At 54.5% G+C, this 6000-nt stretch overlaps 1 long non-coding RNA gene across 1 annotated transcript; it reads right to left on the reverse strand.

Moving 5' to 3' along the window:
- Positions 1 to 3000: 3000 nt before the first annotated feature.
- LOC142922786 (uncharacterized) lies at positions 3001 to 6000 on the reverse strand. The gene is made up of 2 exons (XR_012940294.1): positions 4738 to 6000; positions 3001 to 4670 (listed from the first exon to the last, which is right to left on the reverse strand). It is a non-coding gene; the product is annotated as an uncharacterized LOC142922786 (long non-coding RNA).

Below are 6000 nucleotides of genomic sequence, written 5' to 3' on the forward strand. Positions count from 1 at the left end.
TGGTGCAGTGTTGAGTCTATGGTGCAGTGTTGAGTCTATGGTGCAGTGTTGAGTCTATGGAGCAGTGTTGAGTCTATGGGTTGTGTTGAGTCTATGGGTGGTGTTGAGTCTATGGTGCAGTATTGAGTCTATGGTGCAGTGCTGAGTCTACGGGCAGTGTTCAGTCTACGGGTATTGTTGAGTCGACGGGCAGTGTTGAGTCTATGGTGCAGTGTTGAGTCTATGGGCAGTGCTGAGTCTATGGTGCAGTGTTGAGTCTATGGTGCAGTGTTGAGTCTATGGGCAGTGTTGAGTCTATGGTGCAGTGTTGAGTCTATGGGCAGTGTTGAGTCTATGGGCAGTGTTGGGTCTATGGGCAGTGTTGAGTCTATGGGCAGTGCTGAGTCTATGGTGCAGTGTTGAGTCTATGGAGCAGTGTTGAGTCTATGGAGCAGTGTTGAGTCTATGGAGCAGTGTTGAGTCTATGGAGTAGTGTTGAGTCTATGGGTAGTGTTGAGTCTATGGGCAGTGCTGAGTCTATGGGGCAGTGTTGAGTCCATGGGCAGTGTTGAGTCTATGGGTATTGTTGAGTCTATGGGGCAGTGTTGAGTCTATGGGCAGTGCTGAGTCTATGGGCAGTGTTGAGTCTATGGTGCAGTGTTGAGTCTATGGGTGGTGTTGAGTCTGTGTAGTGTTGAGTCTATGGTGCAGTGTTGAGTCTATGGCAGTTTTTAGTCTGTACAGTGTTAAGTCTATGGACAGTGCTGAGTCTATGGGCAGTGTTGAGTCTATGGTGCAGTGTTGAGTCTATGGGTAGTGTTGAGTCTATGGGCAGTGTTGAGTCTATGGGTATTGTTGAGTCTATGGGTATTGTTGAGTCTATGGTGCAGTGCTGAGTCTACGGGCAGTGTTCAGTCTACGGGTATTGTTGAGTCTACGGGCAGTGTTCAGTCTATGGTGCAGTGTTGAGTCTATGGGCAGTGCTGAGTCTATGGGCAGTGCTGAGTCTATGGTGCAGTGTTGAGTCTATGGGCTTTGTTGAGTCTATGGTGCAGTGCTGAGTCTATGGGCAGTGTTGAGTCTATGGGCAGTGTTGAGTCTACGGGTATTGTTGAGTCGACGGGCAGTGTTGAGTCTATGGTGCAGTGTTAAGTCTATGGTGCAGTGTTGAGTCTATGGGCAGTGTTGAGTCTATGGTGCAGTGTTGAGTCTATGGGCAGTGTTGAGTCTATGGTGCAGTGTTGAGTCTATGGGCAGTGTTGAATCTATGGGCAGTGCTGAGTCTATGGGCAGTGTTGAGTCTATGGTGGAGTGTTGAGTCTATGGGTGGTGTTGAGTCTGTGTAGTGTTGAGTCTATGGTGCAGTGTTGAGTCTATGGTGCAGTGTTGAGTCTATGGTGCAGTGTTGAGTCTATGGTGCAGTTTTTAGTCTGTACAGTGTTGAGTCTATGGACAGTGCTGAGTCTATGGGCAGTGTTGAGTCTATGGTGCAGTGTTGAGTCTATGGGTAGTGTTGAGTCTATGGGCAGTGTTGAGTCTATGGGTATTGTTGAGTCTATGGGTATTGTTGAGTCTATGGTGCAGTGCTGAGTCTACGGGCAGTGTTCAGTCTACGGGTATTGTTGAGTCTACGGGCAGTGTTCAGTCTATATTGCAGTGTTGAGTATATGGGCAGTGCTGAGTCTATGGGCAGTGCTGAGTCTATGGTGCAGTGTTGAGTCTATGGTGCAGTGCTGAGTCTATGGGCAGTGTTGAGTCGACGGGCAGTGTTGAGTCTATGGTGCAGTGTTGAGTCTATGGTGCAGTGTTGAGTCTATGGTGCAGTGTTGAGTCTATGGTGCAGTGTTGAGTCTATGGTGCAGTGTTGAGTCTATGGGCAGTGTTGAGTCTATGGTGCAGTGTTGAGTCTATGGGCAGTGTTCAGTCTATGGGCAGTGCTGAGTCTATGGGCAGTGCTGAGTCTATGGTGCAGTGTTGAGTCTATGGGCAGTGCTGAGTCTATGGGCAGTGTTGAGTCTATGGGCAGTGTTGAGTCTATGGGCAGTGCTGAGTCTATGGGCAGTGTTGAGTCTATGGGCAGTGTTGAGTCTATGGGCAGTGTTGAGTCCATGGGCAGTGTTGAGTCTATGGGCAGTGTTGAGTCTATGGTGCAGTGTTGAGTCTATGGGCAGTGCTGAGTCTATGGTGCAGTGTTGAGTCTATGGGCAGTGTTGAGTCTATGGGCAGTGCTGAGTCTACGGGTATTGTTGAGTCTATGGTGCAATGTTGAGTCTATGGTGCAGTGTTGAGTCTCTGGTGCAGTGTTGAGTCTCTGGTGCAGTGTTGAGTCTATGGTGCAGTGTTGAGTCTATGGGCAGTGTTGAGTTTATGGGTGTTGTTGAGTCTATGGTGCAGTGTTGAGTCTATGGTGCAGTGTTGAGTCTATGGGCAGTGCTGAGTCTATGGGTGTTGTTGAGTCTATGGTGCAGTGTTGAGTCTATGGGTAGTGTTGAGTCTATGGGTGTTGTTGAGTTTATGGGTGTTGTTGAGTCTATGGGTGTTGTTGAGTCTATGGGCAGTGTTGAGTCTATGGGCAGTGTTGAGTCTATGGGCAGTGTTGAGTCTATGGTGCAGTGCTGAGTCTATGGGCAGTGTTGAGTCTATGGGCAGTGTTGAGTCCATGTGGCAGTGTTGAGTCCATGGGGCAGTGCTGAGTCTATGGTGCAGTGCTGAGTCTATGGGTCGTGTTGAGTCTATGGTGCAGTGTTGAGTCTATGGTGCAGTGTTGAGTCTATAGGCAGTGTTGAGTCTATGGTGCAGTGTTGAGTCTATAGGCAGTGTTGAGTCTATGGTGCAGTGCTGAGTCTATGGTGCAGTCATAGCATCGCCAGAGCGTCTATTGCATCGATACTGGCGCTGTCCGTGGCGACGATGCCACTGCGATTCAGGCCATGGTGGTGACCCAACAACCCAACGACACAGACAGCACCAACCTTGACTGGTATCAGTCGGCCCAGGTAATAATTGAGCCTCGGGGTCAACTTGTAACTTTAAAGAGGGTGCCAGCTCGCGTTTTATTCTACCGCTGGACGATACAAAGGAACACGTGGGGGGGGGGGGGGGCACCCCGCACATCGAGGGGACAGAAATTCGGCCTCGGTCGCACGCAAAATCGCCCGTGTAGCCAGACACACACACGGGCACACACACACACGGGCACACACACACACACGGGCACACGGAAACACACACGGACACACACACACAGGCACACACACACACACACGGGCACACACACACAAAGATAAAAAGATCCCCCATATAGCCTGTAACAGACTGTAGGGGCAAGTGCTGTTAGCGAGCACCTATGAAGGCCGGAACGGTACACGAGGGGGTGGGTGGCCAGCACCACGCCCGACCCCCTTTGTCTCCCTAGTGGCAATGTTTACACACCGCACCAGGTACTCATTTGAGGCTGAGTCGACCTAGGGGAGGCCCGGGACCGGTTCAGATAATCGTCACTGGTGTTGGCCGTGAGCGGGAATCGAACCCGGGTCGCCAGGTTCATAGCGCAGCGCGCTAACCGCTACACTATCGCTCCCCACACACACACGGACACACACACACACACACGGGCACACACACACACACATGGGCACACACACACGGGCACACACACACACACATGGGCACACACACACACACATGGGCACACACACACACGGACACACACACACACACGGACACACACACACACACGGGCACACACACACACGGGCACACACACACACACACGGACACACACACACGGAAACACAGACGTACCCATACAAAGATCTCCCATATAGTCAGACACACAGATGTGCCCATTCCCAACGGTTAGCGCGCCGAGCTGCAGAAACACCCCCGGGGCCTTCCCCTAGGTCGGCTCAGCCTCAAATGAGTTGCCTGGTGCGGTGTGCAGTAAACATCGCCACTGGGGGGAGACAAAGGCGGCCGGGCGTGGTGGTCCTGGCCAGCCAGCCCCTCGTGTGCCCGTGCCGGCCTTCATAGCCATAGCCAAACACTTTGAACGCACGACGTTGATTCTGAATGTGGAGGGGGGGTTAGAGAGAGACGCAGACTCCAAATATACAGCAACAGCAGGCGTCGTCTGGGTCAGGATCGAACCCACGACCTCCTGCATACCAGGTGAGGTAGTCAACATCTCATAGCCACCGTGATGATGATCGAACCCACGACCTCCTGCACACCAGGCGAGGTAGTCAACATCTCCTAGCCACCCTGATGATGATCGAACCCACGACCTCCTGCATACCAGGCGAGGTAGTCAACATCTCATAGCCACCGTGATGATGATGATCGAACCCACGACCTCCTGCATACCAGGCGAGGTAGTCAACATCTCATAGCCACCGTGATGATGATCGAACCCACGACCTCCTGCATACCAAGCGAGGTAGTCAACATCTCCTAGCCACCGTGATGATGATGATCGAACCCACGACCTCCTGCATACCAGGCGAGGTAGTCAACATCTCCTAGCCACCGTGATGATGATGATGATGGAACCCACGACCTCCTGCAAACCAGGCGAGGTAGTCAACATCTCCTAGCCACCGTGATGATGATGATCGAACCCACGACCTCCTGCACACCAGGCGAGGTAGTCAACATCTCATAGCCACCGTGATGATGATCGAACCCACGACCTCCTGCACACAGGCGAGGTAGTCAACATCTCCTAGCCACCGTGATGATGATGATCGAACCCACGACCTCCTGCACACCAGGCGAGGTAGTCAACATCTCCTAGCCACCGTGATGATGATGATCGAACCCACGACCTCCTGTATACCAGGCGAGGTAGTCAACATCTCCTAGCCACCGTGATGATGATCGAACCCTCGACCTCCTGCATACCAGGCGAGGTAGTCAACATCTCCTAGCCACCGTGATGATGATCGAACCCACGACCTCCTGCACACCAGGCGAGGTAGTCAACATCTCATAGCCACCGTGATGATGATGATCGAACCCACGACCTCCTGCATACCAGGCGAGGTAGTCAACATCTCATAGCCACCGTGATGATGATCGAACCCACGACCTCCTGCACACCAGGCGAGGTAGTCAACATCTCATAGCCACCGTGGCGCCCTTTAGCGGATATCGGGGGGGGGGGGGGGGGGGGGGGGGGCCAGGTTTCAGAGACCGGCGGAGATTCCCGCAGAGAAATAATCACCACTCCAGACACCTGGCCCAGATTCTCTTCACTCACTCCCTCACTCACTCGACACAGAGACAAAGGTCCCCCGCGTAGCCCGTAAGACTGCTTGGGGCAAGTGCTGCGAGCGAGCGAGCGAGCGGGCGGGCGGGCGGGCGGCTCCTGTGAAGGCTGCCGGCACCGTGCCGCACGAGGGGGCGGGTGCCCAGCAACCGCGCCCGGCCGCCTTTGTCTCCCCCGAGCGGCGATGTTTCCTGCACGCCGCCAACAGCAGCTACTCGTGTGAGGCCCGAGGCGACCTAGGGGAGGCCCAGGACCGCTTGTGACCATCGTCACCGGCACTCGGCCCGAACGGTCCGCTCGCTCGGGCCGCAGGGCAAGTTGGAACTTTGCGTTGGGAGCGGTGGCGCAGCGGTGGGGGAGGGGGTGGGGAGAGACAAAGGCGGCCGGCGGCGCCACGCCCGGCCGCCTTTGTCTCCCCCCCGAGGTGGCGACGTCCACCGCGCGCCGCGCCGGCCGGCGCCCCGTTTGAGGCCGAGTCGACCTAGGGGCGGGGTGGTGAGCCCCAGGCCCAGCGGCTCGGACGGCCGGTCGCCAGGTACACGGCCGCGGCGGCGGGAATCGATCGCGGGGCCCGTCGGCTTCGGAGCGCATCGCGCCAACCGCGGCGCCGCCGCTCCCCCGCTCGCGACAACAAACAACAACACAACAACCAACAACAACAAGAACAAACAACAACAACAACAACCAACAACAAAAAGAACAAACAACAACAACCAACAACAACAACAACAAACAACAACAACAACCAACAA

This window comes from Petromyzon marinus, unplaced genomic scaffold, assembly GCF_048934315.1.
Source record: "Petromyzon marinus isolate PM22_M1 ecotype Great Lakes invasive population unplaced genomic scaffold, UKy_Petmar_22M1.pri1.0 PM_Scaffold_17, whole genome shotgun sequence".
In the NCBI taxonomy this organism is placed as follows: domain Eukaryota; kingdom Metazoa; phylum Chordata; class Hyperoartia; order Petromyzontiformes; family Petromyzontidae; genus Petromyzon; species Petromyzon marinus.